General features: G+C 49.4%; 1 long non-coding RNA gene across 1 annotated transcript; it reads left to right on the top strand.

Annotated features, from left to right (window-relative positions):
* Positions 1 to 5,962: 5,962 nt before the first annotated feature.
* On the top strand, positions 5,963 to 15,240 carry LOC140596199 (uncharacterized). The gene is made up of 3 exons (XR_011998223.1): positions 5,963 to 6,164; positions 11,132 to 11,275; positions 14,757 to 15,240. It is a non-coding gene; the product is annotated as an uncharacterized lncRNA (long non-coding RNA).
* The last annotated feature ends 1,915 nt before the right edge of the window (positions 15,241 to 17,155 follow it).

Genomic DNA, 17,155 nt, shown 5'->3' with positions numbered 1-17,155 from the left:
GGAAAAACTTGAAGGAAAAGAAGAAGAAGAAGAAGAAGAAGAAGAAGAAGAAGAAGAAGAAGAAGAAGAAGAAGAAGAAAAGGCCTAGTTACACTTGCAGGTTTGCCCAAAGTGGTCAAGATGGCCAGGAAACCAGCCAGAGTTGAGATGGGTGCTCTGTGGCTTGGATGAGGACAGGGACGGTGAGCAGGAGAGCAGGAGAGGAGGAGAGAAGGCAGAGGCTAGAGGAGGCTGGAGAAGGGCAGGGGTGGTGGTGGTGGTGGTGGTGGTGGTGGTGGTGGTGGTGGTGGTTCTCCACCCAGTGTCTGGCAGCCAAAGAGGGAAGAGGAAGGCTCAGTGGGGGCAGGGAAAGGGGTGACTTGCCATCTCTGGAGCCACAGTGCCATCCAGCGGAAACTGTCTCTGAAAAGCCCAGGCAGCAGCAACCTGTCTTCCGCCAGGCACCGCCAGGCACCCGGGTGGGGGCGGCGGGAGGGAACGTCAGCAGGCATGCCCTGCATTGCCTGGGCCCTGCCCAAGCCAGGGTGGGTCTCAGGCCCATCAGGCCTCAGAAGCCCTGATGGAATTGTGCCTGCCAGTGGGACCCAGTGGGGAAGCAGGGTTCTCGGGACCCTGGGGATACAGCAGGCAGCCCCAAGGCCAAACGGGGGGGGGGGGGGGGGGGCGGGGCTTCCCTGTCGGCCATTTTGGGGTGGGCCCAGGGGAAGCAACTGGCCACTGACCACAGGGACCAGGGCCGTGTTTTCCTCTGGTGTCCTTTGTGGGGAGTGCCCTGCCTGGGGCCACGCGGGGATCAGGAGGCCCCTTTCGCTTTCCTCACTGGGAGCCGAGGCAGTTTAGAGGTTCCGGGCCCGGCCAATGGCGCTTGGCAGTCCCAGGCAACCTCCGCGCTCAGCCATCTCAGGCTGCCCCTGGGGCTTCTGAGTGACTTCCTCAGCTCCGCAGCCAGGGTCCAATCTGGGATCCAGCACACAGGTGAAGGGAAGGCCAGGAGCCAGGTGTCCAGGTGTCCAAGCACAGGGCCCACCGCTTCCCCTTCCCTCTCTGCCCCGTTCTCCCCTCACCGGCCCCAAGCCAGCTCCTCCTCAACTCCTGGGCTTTCCTCACCACTGGAGCCCAGGCGGCTCCCTTGGACAGAAACAATTTCCGCTTGATGGCAGTATGGCTCCACGTTTGCCAACTGAATCCGGACCCTGCCCCCTCCCCCTTCATCCCAACCACCTCAGGTCTTGGTCCTCAGCCACATCTAAGGTTAAAAACAAACCAAACAAAACAACAACAGCAGCTACCACCACAACAACACTCTCGGGCTCTCTCCTTTCTCTCTCTCTCTCTCTCTCTCTCTCTCTCTCTCTCTCTCACACACACACACACACACACACACACACACACGCACACCGCACAGGCACACGCACACATATGCACACGCGCACGCAGAGGTACTCAGAAAGCAAAAGGACAAAGTAAAAACCAAAACGAGGCCCCCCCACAGCCAGTGCCCCTCAACACGCAAAACACGAAAAATCACAAGGCACTGGAGTTCAGGGGACAAGAAAGGACAGCAACACCACCACCACAATGACACACTTACACACCCCATTACAGGGAAAGGAGAAGGAGAGAGGGGAAAAAAAAAAAAAAAATATATATATATATATATATATGTATATATATATACACACACATAAATATATACGTGTATATGTATATTTAAATACATATGTGGGAATACGTATGTGTGTATATGTATATAGACATATACACACACACCTGGCAAGGGGACTCCAGCTGAATACCAAATCACTAAGCAGGGCTAAATGACTGGGGACCAGGAGGCCTGACACCCTGCCGGGCCTTTCCCCTTCCAGTTACCCTACCCCATTGTTCTTGCCCCCTGCTCTCCTGTGAGGTAAGTGGCAAGGGACACATAAGCCCACCTCTGTGACTCTGACTCTGCGGGGATGGTTTACATCCGTAGGACCTCCCCTGAACAAGCTTTCTCCCCCACTGTCCCCCCCACCCCACCCCTCCCGCGCTGGCTTGCGGGTCCCTTCGTGGCCTCCCCCCAAGGCCTGTAGCTACAGCCTGAGGTCACCACCGCCTTGCCAGGACCCGACAAAGCAGCCAGAAATGGCCCACCGGACCTGCAGCCACAGGGCCGCATCCAGGGGGCTCCCCAGAATGGGGAACCAAGCACTCACACGAGCACCGACTCTATGGCAGGCAGCCCAGCCCGTGCTCTCACACAGGGGCCTTGGCAAGGCCACCACCAAACATCTCCGAGTCGCGGGGCCCCACACAGGGCCACCATTCTGCGGAGGACGGCCACCGACTCTCCTCCAATGTGGGAGTCCCCATCTATCTGGGTAAACAGGCCAGGCTCCAGGTTCACAGGCCTTGCTTGAGCAGGCCCGTCCACAGGTGACCAACTCACGCCACCCCCAAGGGCTTGGCTGCGTGTCCCGCTTGGAGAGCCCGCCCGGGAATGTGCGTGCCCGCGTCCCCGTGCCAGTGTGTGCACGCGCGCGCGGCGTGTCTGTCAGTATGCTCAGCGTGCACATGGCGGCGTGCCCGTGTGGCCCCGTGTACCCCCGTGTACAGGCGGCCCCGCCAGGAAAAGGGCCCACCGCCCACCAGGCAGCCTCTTGCCAAAGGAGCCCTCCTGAGTGCCATCAAGGGTCCTGACCCGGAGGTCGCCCTGGAGGGCACAGAGAGGGCCAAAGGAGAGGCCCAACCACACCCTGAATATGGAGCGGGCACGCGCCATAGGGCCAAAAGAGCCAAAGAGCCCGGGGCATGCACCCAGGGCAAAGAGAGGGTCGGGTCTGAGGACACCCCGGGGAAACACTGGGGTGGGTTTAAAAAGCGGGAGGTCGGGGACCCGAGAGAGGAGAGGGATGAGTTACTTACTCTCTCCCAGGGCAATAAAGGGATGGTCAAGGGATGGTCGTAAGGCGATGCCCCTTGCTCCCCCAATCCACGGGGGCCGCGTTCACTTCCATAGCACCAGTAAAGGTTAACGTGGGGACACGCGCAGAGGAAGAATGCCAGTAAAGACGCGAAAGTAAGGAGTCAAAAGCGGAGAGAGAGCAAAGGAGGAACCCTAGTGCAGGAGAAGAACGAATGTGACCTCAAAAGGCACCGCGCCCCAGCTGGACCTGTGGAACCAGCCAGCCGTGGCTTCCTAGGGGAAGAGCCATCAGCCAAGGCAAAGTCTCAGCCACTTAGGCGAGGGGTTGAGCCCTGTCCAGAGAGAGGCCTGTTTTGCCATGCTCTAGGGCCCAACTCAGGCGTGGGAGGCCAAACAGAAAGGGGCAGGGAGGAAGGAAAGGGGAACAACAAGGAAGGGCGTCTGTCGGGCCCACTGAGCCTCCTTGCACAGAGGCTGGCTGTGTCAGTGAGGGGGCCTGCCCAGACCGGTCTACCTGAATAAAGCTGTGTATGCCCGTATGCCCGTCCGCCTGCCCGTGTGCCTGTTTGCACGTGCCTCTGAGTGTAGGGGCGGGGGGCGGGGGGGGAGAGCGAGAGCTAGAGCGAGAGCTAGAGCGGGTGTGGGTGTGGGTGTGGGTGTGGGTGGAGGTGTGGAGGTGTGGAGGTATGTGCCCGAGTTCATGATAGTAAGCACAGGTGACTACAGGGAAAGGTGTGGAGGAGGAGAGCTGCATCCAGACAGATGTGAGGAACCAAAGATGACCCCAGATGCTGCAGAGTGGGGATTCTGTGGCTTGTTTGTTGGTCCGGATCCCCGCCCTTCTTTCTCCCTGCTTTTTCTCCCAGGAAGTGCCAGAGGCGCCCTGCCCTTCAGTGTCTGGGAAAGATCCACCGTAGGTCCTGCTTGGCAGGAAGGTGGGGACCTTCGAAGGTGTTTGTTGCTTGTTTCCGTGTGTGTTTCCTTTTCCTCGCCAATTTCAAAGGTTGGCCTACTTCCTGGAATAGCTTGACTGGAATGGAAGAGTGTCCCAAACAGTGACTGCTCCTTTCTAAGAGTCCTTAAGATACTAACCACCCAGTGTTGGAATACCCTGCCTTGCGGGTGTGGATTTTCCCTCCCCTGTGGAACTCCCATGGGCTCAGGCATCCAGGAAGGCTTTTCAAAAAGGCCAGGAAGGGAACCACTGGGGAAACCGTAAAAACCTTCAGGATCACGTTCTCCAGGCACTGGGTGGCATGGCTTATGAGGGTATGACCTTAAACAATCACACCGAGGTGGCCACTGCTTTGCTTTGCATCCCAACCTGCTCTGGCTTAAAAGCCCTCATTCCCTGGTTTTGCAAGACTGACTGCCTGATAACCTGATAACCCAACCTACTCCACCCTCTACCGCCCCTCCCCCCCAACAGCTGGCACAGGCGCGCGCACAAACACACACACACACACACACACACACACACACACACAACACCAACCCCCACCCCCCCATCCCAGGGGCCCATCTCATTCCTTTTCCAGGGCCAATACCCGGCCGGCATCAATCCCGGTTTAGGTTGAGGAACAGAGGGAGCTATTTACACCGAACCAAGCCCCCAAACATGCCCCCCTTTCGGCCACAAGCCCCTCGAAAACGGAAGGGCCCCCAACCCCAGCTCCATGGACCTCCTAACCCCCACCCCCTGCCCAAGGGCAAAAATTCGCAGGGGCCCTTGGAGGAAAACCCAGCAAGTCTTATGGTGGAGCTCCCTGTGCAGAATTGAAACCAGGGATCCTGGCCGCCAAAGCCAACGGGGGTGGGGTGGGGGTGGGGGTGGGGGAGTGGGGCGAGGCGCGCAGAGAGACCCCCCCGCCCCCCCGCCCCGACTGGAACCTGTGAACAGAGGCATTTGGGGAAGGACACACTGCGCTCCATCAGAGACGCCAAGTGGCCTTCTTCCGGGAGACCCACCTCTGTAACCCATCCCATCTCCGAAAAGGCCCACCGCCCACCGCCCACCCCTGGGCACAAACCAGTGCCCGGGGTTCCATGGAGGGAGGCAGCTGGTGGCCCTCAGAGCCCCGTGACCCTCCGCAGGACCGCGTTCTGCAAGACCGGTCAACAGGTTCTGGACCCCTGTGGGACCTGGCTGCCCTCTGGCCCATTCTTTGGCCCACTGAACCATGAGGCTTCAGGAGAAGAGAGCTGGCTGCCAAGGGACAGGTGTGGTGCAGACAAGCCAGAGGCCAGGGGGAGCCTGAAGATTCAAAGTCCAAGAAAAATCCGTAAGCCTACTGGTGGGATCTCTTGAGGGTCATCTGTGTTCACCGTGAACCAGCAGGGCGAACGGAGTCAAGAAACGCCTAGCTAAAAATCGGTAACACAAGAAACAACAGGTGCCGGCGAGGATGGGGAAGAAAAGGAACACTGGCGCACTGCACTGCTGGTGGGAGCCCAAACTGGGAACAGAGCCACAGTGGAAAGCAGCGCGGAGGTTCCTCGAAAAGGTAAACTACAGCGACCCGGCCATCCAGCAATCGCAGGACCGGATAATTACCCAAAGGATACAAGAACACTAATTCAAAGGGACACACGCGCCCCTATGTTTACCGCAGAGTTATTTACAATAGCCAAGAAGAGGGGAGCAGCCCAAGTGTCCATCGGACTGACGAGTGCATAAAGAAGATGTGGTACAGACGTGTGCCGGGACGTGGACGTGTGCCGGGACGCGCACACGCCCGCGAGAGCGCGGGCACACACACAGGAATGTCATTCAGCCATAAAAAGGGGATGAAATCTTCCCATTTCCAAGGACATGGATGGAGCCTGAGAGTAGAAGGCTAAGCAAACTGAGTCAGGCAGACAAACACAGATACCTTAGGATTTCACTCAAGCGGGGAATTTAAGAAGAAAACCCAAAGGTGCGGGGGTGGGGGGTGGGGGAAGAGATCCAGAGGGGGACTCTTAATGAGAGAGAACTGATGGTTACCCAATGGGAGAAGGTGGGGGTGGTGAAACAGCTGACTGGGGATTAGCCAGTGCACAGAGTCCAGATGAGCACCAGGTGACCTAGGGAACTGCTGAATCAGTATATTGGACACCCGAAAGGAATGCAACGCGCCGCACGTTAAACTAACTGGAGTCAAAGGAAAAACTTGAAGGAAAAGAAGAAGAAGAAGAAGAAGAAGAAGAAGAAGAAGAAGAAGAAGAAGAAGAAGAAGAAGAAGAAGAAGAAAAGGCCTAGTTACACTTGCAGGTTTGCCCAAAGTGGTCAAGATGGCCAGGAAACCAGCCAGAGTTGAGATGGGTGCTCTGTGGCTTGGATGAGGACAGGGACGGTGAGCAGGAGAGCAGGAGAGGAGGAGAGAAGGCAGAGGCTAGAGGAGGCTGGAGAAGGGCAGGGGTGGTGGTGGTGGTGGTGGTGGTGGTGGTGGTGGTGGTGGTGGTTCTCCACCCAGTGTCTGGCAGCCAAAGAGGGAAGAGGAAGGCTCAGTGGGGGCAGGGAAAGGGGTGACTTGCCATCTCTGGAGCCACAGTGCCATCCAGCGGAAACTGTCTCTGAAAAGCCCAGGCAGCAGCAACCTGTCTTCCGCCAGGCACCGCCAGGCACCCGGGTGGGGGCGGCGGGAGGGAACGTCAGCAGGCATGCCCTGCATTGCCTGGGCCCTGCCCAAGCCAGGGTGGGTCTCAGGCCCATCAGGCCTCAGAAGCCCTGATGGAATTGTGCCTGCCAGTGGGACCCAGTGGGGAAGCAGGGTTCTCGGGACCCTGGGGATACAGCAGGCAGCCCCAAGGCCAAACGGGGGGGGGGGGGGGGGGGGGGCGGGGCTTCCCTGTCAGCCATTTTGGGGTGGGCCCAGGGGAAGCAACTGGCCACTGACCACAGGGACCAGGGCCGTGTTTTCCTCTGGTGTCCTTTGTGGGGAGTGCCCTGCCTGGGGCCACGCGGGGATCAGGAGGCCCCTTTCGCTTTCCTCACTGGGAGCCGAGGCAGTTTAGAGGTTCCGGGCCCGGCCAATGGCGCTTGGCAGTCCCAGGCAACCTCCGCGCTCAGCCATCTCAGGCTGCCCCTGGGGCTTCTGAGTGACTTCCTCAGCTCCGCAGCCAGGGTCCAATCTGGGATCCAGCACACAGGTGAAGGGAAGGCCAGGAGCCAGGTGTCCAGGTGTCCAAGCACAGGGCCCACCGCTTCCCCTTCCCTCTCTGCCCCGTTCTCCCCTCACCGGCCCCAAGCCAGCTCCTCCTCAACTCCTGGGCTTTCCTCACCACTGGAGCCCAGGCGGCTCCCTTGGACAGAAACAATTTCCGCTTGATGGCAGTATGGCTCCACGTTTGCCAACTGAATCCGGACCCTGCCCCCTCCCCCTTCATCCCAACCACCTCAGGTCTTGGTCCTCAGCCACATCTAAGGTTAAAAACAAACCAAACAAAACAACAACAGCAGCTACCACCACAACAACACTCTCGGGCTCTCTCCTTTCTCTCTCTCTCTCTCTCTCTCTCTCTCTCTCTCTCTCACACACACACACACACACACACACACACGCACACCGCACAGGCACACGCACACATACGCACACGCGCACGCAGAGGTACTCAGAAAGCAAAAGGACAAAGTAAAAACCAAAACGAGGCCCCCCCACAGCCAGTGCCCCTCAACACGCAAAACACGAAAAATCACAAGGCACTGGAGTTCAGGGGACAAGAAAGGACAGCAACACCACCACCAGAAGGACACACTTACACACCCCATTACAGGGAAAGGAGAAGGAGAGAGGGGAAAAAAAAAAAAAAATATATATATATATATATATATATGTATATATATATATACACACACATAAATATATACGTGTATATGTATATTTAAATACATATGTGGGAATACGTATGTGTGTATATGTATATAGACATATACACACACACCTGGCAAGGGGACTCCAGCTGAATACCAAATCACTAAGCAGGGCTAAATGACTGGGGACCAGGAGGCCTGACACCCTGCCGGGCCTTTCCCCTTCCAGTTACCCTACCCCATTGTTCTTGCCCCCTGCTCTCCTGTGAGGTAAGTGGCAAGGGACACATAAGCCCACCTCTGTGACTCTGACTCTGCGGGGATGGTTTACATCCGTAGGACCTCCCCTGAACAAGCTTTCTCCCCCACTGTCCCCCCCACCCCACCCCTCCCGCGCTGGCTTGCGGGTCCCTTCGTGGCCTCCCCCCAAGGCCTGTAGCTACAGCCTGAGGTCACCACCGCCTTGCCAGGACCCGACAAAGCAGCCAGAAATGGCCCACCGGACCTGCAGCCACAGGGCCGCATCCAGGGGGCTCCCCAGAATGGGGAACCAAGCACTCACACGAGCACCGACTCTATGGCAGGCAGCCCAGCCCGTGCTCTCACACAGGGGCCTTGGCAAGGCCACCACCAAACATCTCCGAGTCGCGGGGCCCCACACAGGGCCACCATTCTGCGGAGGACGGCCACCGACTCTCCTCCAATGTGGGAGTCCCCATCTATCTGGGTAAACAGGCCAGGCTCCAGGTTCACAGGCCTTGCTTGAGCAGGCCCGTCCACAGGTGACCAACTCACGCCACCCCCAAGGGCTTGGCTGCGTGACCCGCTTGGAGAGCCCGCCCGGGAATGTGCGTGCCCGCGTCCCCCTGCCAGTGTGTGCACGCGCGCGCGGCGTGTCTGTCAGTATGCTCAGCGTGCACATGGCGGCGTGCCCGTGTGGCCCCGTGTACCCCCGTGTACAGGCGGCCCCGCCAGGAAAAGGGCCCACCGCCCACCAGGCAGCCTCTTGCCAAAGGAGCCCTCCTGAGTGCCATCAAGGGTCCTGACCCGGAGGTCGCCCTGGAGGGCACAGAGAGGGCCAAAGGAGAGGCCCAACCACACCCTGAATATGGAGCGGGCACGCGCCATAGGGCCAAAAGAGCCAAAGAGCCCGGGGCATGCACCCAGGGCAAAGAGAGGGTCGGGTCTGAGGACACCCCGGGGAAACACTGGGGTGGGTTTAAAAAGCGGGAGGTCGGGGACCCGAGAGAGGAGAGGGATGAGTTACTTACTCTCTCCCAGGGCAATAAAGGGATGGTCAAGGGATGGTCGTAAGGCGATGCCCCTTGCTCCCCCAATCCACGGGGGCCGCGTTCACTTCCATAGCACCAGTAAAGGTTAACGTGGGGACACGCGCAGAGGAAGAATGCCAGTAAAGACGCGAAAGTAAGGAGTCAAAAGCGGAGAGAGAGCAAAGGAGGAACCCTAGTGCAGGAGAAGAACGAATGTGACCTCAAAAGGCACCGCGCCCCAGCTGGACCTGTGGAACCAGCCAGCCGTGGCTTCCTAGGGGAAGAGCCATCAGCCAAGGCAAAGTCTCAGCCACTTAGGCGAGGGGTTGAGCCCTGTCCAGAGAGAGGCCTGTTTTGCCATGCTCTAGGGCCCAACTCAGGCGTGGGAGGCCAAACAGAAAGGGGCAGGGAGGAAGGAAAGGGGAACAACAAGGAAGGGCGTCTGTCGGGCCCACTGAGCCTCCTTGCACAGAGGCTGGCTGTGTCAGTGAGGGGGCCTGCCCAGACCGGTCTACCTGAATAAAGCTGTGTATGCCCGTATGCCCGTCCGCCTGCCCGTGTGCCTGTTTGCACGTGCCTCTGAGTGTAGGGGCGGGGGGCGGGGGGGGAGAGCGAGAGCTAGAGCGAGAGCTAGAGCGGGTGTGGGTGTGGGTGTGGGTGGAGGTGTGGAGGTGTGGAGGTATGTGCCCGAGTTCATGATAGTAAGCACAGGTGACTACAGGGAAAGGTGTGGAGGAGGAGAGCTGCATCCAGACAGATGTGAGGAACCAAAGATGACCCCAGATGCTGCAGAGTGGGGATTCTGTGGCTTGTTTGTTGGTCCGGATCCCCGCCCTTCTTTCTCCCTGCTTTTTCTCCCAGGAAGTGCCAGAGGCGCCCTGCCCTTCAGTGTCTGGGAAAGATCCACCGTAGGTCCTGCTTGGCAGGAAGGTGGGGACCTTCGAAGGTGTTTGTTGCTTGTTTCCGTGTGTGTTTCCTTTTCCTCGCCAATTTCAAAGGTTGGCCTACTTCCTGGAATAGCTTGACTGGAATGGAAGAGTGTCCCAAACAGTGACTGCTCCTTTCTAAGAGTCCTTAAGATACTAACCACCCAGTGTTGGAATACCCTGCCTTGCGGGTGTGGATTTTCCCTCCCCTGTGGAACTCCCATGGGCTCAGGCATCCAGGAAGGCTTTTCAAAAAGGCCAGGAAGGGAACCACTGGGGAAACCGTAAAAACCTTCAGGATCACGTTCTCCAGGCACTGGGTGGCATGGCTTATGAGGGTATGACCTTAAACAATCACACCGAGGTGGCCACTGCTTTGCTTTGCATCCCAACCTGCTCTGGCTTAAAAGCCCTCATTCCCTGGTTTTGCAAGACTGACTGCCTGATAACCTGATAACCCAACCTACTCCACCCTCTACCGCCCCTCCCCCCCAACAGCTGGCACAGGCGCGCGCACAAACACACACACACACACACACACACACACACACAACACCAACCCCCACCCCCCCATCCCAGGGGCCCATCTCATTCCTTTTCCAGGGCCAATACCCGGCCGGCATCAATCCCGGTTTAGGTTGAGGAACAGAGGGAGCTATTTACACCGAACCAAGCCCCCAAACATGCCCCCCTTTCGGCCACAAGCCCCTCGAAAACGGAAGGGCCCCCAACCCCAGCTCCATGGACCTCCTAACCCCCACCTCCTGCCCAAGGGCAAAAATTCGCAGGGGCCCTTGGAGGAAAACCCAGCAAGTCTTATGGTGGAGCTCCCTGTGCAGAATTGAAACCAGGGATCCTGGCCGCCAAAGCCAACGGGGGTGGGGTGGGGGTGGGGGTGGGGGAGTGGGGCGAGGCGCTGAGAGAGACCCCCCCCCCCCGATTGTTTTTTCATCAGAGCTTGCTGAGAATATACTTCGTTGGTTCGGTATTATATCTCATGGGGAATATATATATCTTTTTTTTTTTTAGTATATATCTTTTTTTCCTTTTTGTCAAAATTTTTATAGAAATTGTATTTTTCGGGGATTTGAATACTTCTGTTTCTCCGGACGTTTTCAATGTGCTTTGGATATTTTTAAATTTTATTAAGTTTTCTCTTTTGCATAGAGTTCATTCGTTTCAGTGTTCCGAATTTTATGTTTCGTAATGACTGGTTTTGTTTTTTTGAAAGGTTTTATTTATTAATTCATGAGATGCACAGAGAGAGATGGAGAAACATAGGCAGAGGGATATGTATGGTCCTCGACGGGAACCCATGTCAGTCTTGATCCGGGACTCAATTCGGGGACTCTGGAACCACACCCTGAGTATAAAGGTAGGTGCTCAACTCCTGAGCCATGCAGGCGTCCCCTGGCTGTTGTTTTAAACCCATTTGTGTCTTTTCCCTATTGAGTGTTAGGTTTAGAGTAATCTTAGTCTTTGTAACTTTGTTTCTGTTCTTCATCCCATCTTTTCTCTTGCTTTCCATAGAAAGTCTCAAAAACATTTGTTAAATTATCATTGCTTTTTGTCATAACATTAAAATAGAACTACCATCTTACAAAGCAATCTGAATACATAGGAAATCTGCATTTTAAAGATATATGTGTATTCCCAATTTTTTGTTGTATTTTCATAGTAGTTAAGTTGTGTAAAAATTTTCACGTGAGTGGACAAACAGAATAAATAATTATGTTATATTCATAGAAGACAATGTTTAAAATATTCTGAAAGGTAATATATCACCCTGAATAAAAGTAACGTAGAGCATAAAATTTCTATTGAAATATATTGCATACTGAAAGAGAAATACTGCAAAATTCATTTATATGTGTAATCTCAGCAAGTCATACTTATAGGATGAGCATAGAATATTGATTATTAGATGTTTGCAATTTGGGAAATGACAAGGTTTTCTTCACTGGCTCCCAATTCTTTAAATATGTTGTATAAATCCTAGAGATCTAATATAGCATACTGTGATTCTAGTTACTAATACTGCAATAATTAATTACATGTCAATTTACGTACTATTTTAGTATCTTACTAAAAGTTCATATAATTGGTCTCACTAAAATAACAAAATATGTAACTGTGAAGGAACGATTTTGTTAATCTGTATATTTGTAGTGTTTATTTCAAATGTATACAAATGTCACACTGTAAATTCTCAGTATGTAATTTTTTTTCCAAATAATGAAAAAGTTTGGAAAAATAAAAATGAATGAAATGTGAATTCAATGGATCTCACATGAACACCTAAGGCTAATGTCAAGAATTTTTAGCAAGTTACATCCTAAATTTCATTATATTCTTATACTACCCATGTGTGGGAACACCATTCCTATCAAATATTGCTATCATATACATTCAAAATAACAGTCAGTGGGTGACGGGCACTGAGAGGAGCACTTTACGGGATGAGCACTGGGTGTTATATGTTGGCAAATCGAACTCCGATAAAAAAATATACAAAATAAAATAAGTCAATTTAATAAGAGGTACTCAAATTTTCTATTAAATCATTTTTACTTCCCTAGCACTTGCTCTTGTCTAAAGGCATTCTAGATACTTTTATTTTTAAAATAGTAAATTTTAGAAATAGAAAATCTATATTTTCCCTTTTCTGTTTATCTGTTGTTTTCCTTCGCTCAACCGATTAATGTATTGTTGGTTTCCTTCTCACTATGAGGGTTTTTGTGACATATTTTGACACCTTTTTTTTTTAAAAAAAGACAACAGAAATTTGTTTCTCACAGTTATGGAGGTTAGAAGTGTAAAATTCAGGTGCTGGCATGTCTGAGTTCTTCTGAGGCCTTAATCCTTAGCTTGCAGATGGCTGAATGGGTAATTTCCTATGTCTTCAGGTGGCCTTTTTCTGTGCAATACACACCCATTTTCTCTTCTTTTCCAAATTTTCACTTTTTAAAAAGTTTTATTTTCCTTTATGAAAATATAGCTTACATACATCATTTTAACTTCAGGTGCAAAACATTGTTATTCAATGATTTTATACATTACATAATGCTAACCACAAGTGTAGTTACCATCTGTCAACAAGCAATGTTATTATATTAGTGACTATAGTTACTATTACTATGCTGTAGTTTTTTTATTCCTGTGACTTGTTTATAACTGCAAGTTGGGACCTCCATCTTTTGCGTTCATCCACCAATCCCCTTTGGAACCTCCAGTTCTCTGTATTTATGTGTCCATATCTACTTTTGTTTGTTTTTACATTCCACATATAAGCAGAATTATATGTAATTTGTCTGACTTACTGTATTGTCCATAATACTCTTTATGTTCATCCATGTTTTTGCAAATGCCATTATTTTTATCGCTAAGTTAATATTCCATTGTGTGTGTGTGTGTGTATATATATATATATATATATCCCCCTCTATACATTCATCTTTTGGTTATGTAGCACAGGCAGCTAACATAACTTGGCCATCAAAGATGACATTGTGATAAACATAGGAATGCATATATCTTTTCAAATTAGTATTATTGTTTTATTTGAACCAACAACCAATACTGAAATTACTGTATCATATGGTAGTTCTATTTTTAATTATTTTATATATATATTATATATATATATTTTTATTGAGGTTTGATTTGCCAACATATACTAGAACACTCATTCTTTAAAGAATCTTCCATACTGTTTTCCATAGTGGTTCGTTTAATTTACATTCAAACAACAATGCAGGAGGATTCCCCTTTCTCCATGTCCTTACAAACACTAATTATTTCTTTTGGATTCTAGTTTTTCTGACAGTTGTGAATTGATCTCTCATCTTGGCTTTGATATGCAATTCCCTGATGATTTGTGATGTTGAGCAACTTTTCATATGACTGTTGGCAATCTGTATGTCTTCTTTAGAGAAATGTCTACTCAAATCCTTTACCATTTTCTAAAAATCTGGTTGTTTTTTAGTGTCAAGTTATAGAAGTTCATTATATATTTTGGATATTAATCTCTTATCAAATATTATCGCTTGCAAATATCTTCTGCCATTCAGTAGGTTCTCTGTTTTGTTCATGAAACTTTGTTCAAAGTTTCTTTGCTATGCAAAAGTTTCTTATTTTGATGTAGTAACAATAATTTATATTTGCTTTTGTTTCCCTTGCCAGAGGAGACACATCAATAAATATTTTGCTAAGGCTGATGTCAAACAGATTACTGCCTCTGTTTTCTTTGAAGATATTTATGGTTTAGCTCTCACATATTGGTCTTTAATCCATTTTGTTTATTTTTGTATATGGCATAATAAAGTGATCCAGTTTAATTACCATGCATACAGCTGTCCAGGTTTCCCAATAGCATTTGTTGTAGAGACTGTTATTTCCCCACTGTATATTTATAACACTATGACATAGATTAAATTAATATATATGAGTGATTTTATTTCTGAATCCCCTATTCTTTTTTTTTTTAAGGATTTTATTTATTTACTTGAGAGAGAGAGCACACACACACACAAACAGGAGGGAGGGGCAGAGGGAGAGGGAGAAGCAGACTCCTCACTGAGCAGGGAGCCCAACACAGGGCTGCATCTCAGGATCCTGAAATCATGACCTGAGCCAAAGGCAGATACTTAACCAACTGAGCCACCTAGGCGCCACTCCCTATGCTTTTCAATTGATCTATGTCTCTTCTTATGCCAGTACCATACTATTTTGATTACAATAGTGTTTTACTGTATCTTGAAATCTGGGGTTGTGATACTACCTGCATTTTTCTTTTTTTTTTAAAGATTTATTTATTTATTTATTTATTTATTTATTTATTTATTTATTTATTATAGACATAGAGAGAGAGACACACAGACAGAGACACCGGAGGAGAGAGAGAAGCAGGCTCCATGCCAGGAGCCCGACGTGGGACTCGATCCCGTGACTCCAGGATCGTGCCCTGGGCCAAAGGCAGGCACTAAACCACTGAGCCACCCAAGGATCCCCACTACCAGCATAGGGATCCCCATTACCAGCATTTTTCATCTTCAATTTTGTTTTGGCTACTCAAGGTCTTTTGTGGTTCCACGCAAATTTTAGTATTATTTGTTCTTGATCTGTGAAAAATGATGTTATATTTTATTGAAATTCTAAACTACTTTTTTAAAAAGATTTATTTATTCATGAGAGAGAGAGAGAGAGAGAGAGAGAGAGAGGCAGAGACATAGGCAGAGGGAAAAGCAGGCTCCCCATAGGGAGCCCAATGCGGGACTCAATCCTGGATCCCAGGATCACAACCTGAGCCGAAGGCAGGCTCCCAACCGCTGAGCAACCCAGGTATCCCATAAACTACTTTAAATAGTATAAACATTTTAACAATTTTAATTCTTCCAACCCACGAACATTGGGTTTGTGTTGTCTTCAAATTTTTTCATCAGTTATCTTACAGTTTTTAAGAGTATAGGTTTTTTATTTCCATGGTTAAATTTATTCCTAGGAGTATTATTCTTTTTGTTACAACGGTAAATGGAGGGCAGCCTGGGTTGCTCAGTGGTTTAGCGCTGCCTTCCGCCCAGGGCATGATCCTGGAGACCCGGGATTGAGTCCCACGTTGGGCTCCCTGCATGGAGCCTGCTTCCCCCTCTGCCTGTGTCTCTGCCTCTCTCTCTCTCTGTCTCTCATGAATAAATAAATAAAATCTTTAAAAAAAAAAACAACTGTAAATGGAATTATTTTCTTAATTTGTCTGTGAGTTCATTATTAGTGTCTAAAACCACAATAGAGGCACCTGGGTGGCTTAGTCAGTTAAACATCTGACTCTTGATTTCAGCTCAGATCATGTTCTCAGAATCATGGGATTGACTGGGCCCCATGTAGGGCTCCACCCTCTGTAGAGAGTCTGATTGAGGACCTTCTCCCTCTCTCCGATCTGCCCCTCTCTCTAATAAATAAATAAATCTTTGAAAATACAATAAATTTCTGTATATTAACTTTATATTTTGCAAATTCACTGAACTTATTTGTAGGTTTTAATACTTTTTTTTTTTTTTTGGTGAAGTCTTCAGGGTTTTCATTATATAGTATCAAATCTGCAAATAAGGAGAGTCTGATTTCTTACCAGATTTGATGCCTTTTATTTCTTATTTTTTGTCACTTTATTTTTTATTATTTTAATTTCGATGTAGTCCCAAGAGCTTATTTCCTTTTTTCCCATTGCCTCAGGAGACACATACAAAAGGGTGCTGCTGTGATGAATGTCAGAGAAACTACTGCGTCCTCTTGTAGGATTGTTATGGTTTCAAGGCTCCTATTAGGTCCTCAATCCATTTTTGAGTTTATTTTGGGTTATGGCATAAGAGGGTGGCTCAGTTTATTCTGCATGTAGCTATCTAGTATTCCCAACACCATTTGTTAAGGAGACTATCTTCTTTCCATTGCATATTCTTGCCTCCATTATTGAATTTTTTTAAAGATTTTATTTATTCATAGAGACAGAGGGAAAGAGGGGCAGAGACACAGGCAGAGGGAGAAGCAGGCTCCATACAGGAAGCCTGATGTGGGACTCGATCCGGGATCTCCAGGATCACACCTGGCTGCAGGCAGTGCTACACTGCTGCGCCACCAGGGCTGCCCTCCATTATTGAATTTTATTTATTTATTTATTTATTTTCATTATTGAATTTTAATCAACCATGTAATCGTGGGTTTATTTCTTGGCTTTCTATTCTGTTCCATGGATCTGTCTCAATTTTTATGCCACTACCATATTTTACTACTTTGTAATATAACTTGGAATCTGGAATTGTGATACCTCTATAGTTTTTTTCTTTTTCAAGACTACTTTCACTATTCCAGTTCCTTTCTGGTTCCATACAAATTTTAGGATTGTCTGTTCTACTTCTGTGAAAAACGCTGCTGGTATTTTGATAGGGAGTTCATTAAATGTGTAAATAGCTTTGGGTAGTATAGACATTTTAACAATATTTATTCTTCCAATCCATAAATACAGAATGTCTTTCCATTTTCTTTGTGTCATGTTCAATTTCTTTCATTAAAATTTTATAGTTTTCAGAGACAGATCTTTCACCTTTTTGGTTAATTATATTCTTAGGTATTTTATTATTTTTGATGCAATTGTAAATGAGATTGTTTTCTTACTTTATCTGCTGTTTTATTGTTAGTGTATAGAAATGAAACACATTTCTGCACAATGATTTTGCAATCCTGCAGATTTTACTGAAATTCATTTATC

The sequence above is a fragment of the Vulpes vulpes genome, chromosome X (genome assembly GCF_048418805.1).
Source record: "Vulpes vulpes isolate BD-2025 chromosome X, VulVul3, whole genome shotgun sequence".
NCBI lineage: Eukaryota > Metazoa > Chordata > Mammalia > Carnivora > Canidae > Vulpes > Vulpes vulpes.
Note: the sequence above shows the minus strand (reverse complement) of the source record. Positions and strands in the feature narration are given on the sequence as shown.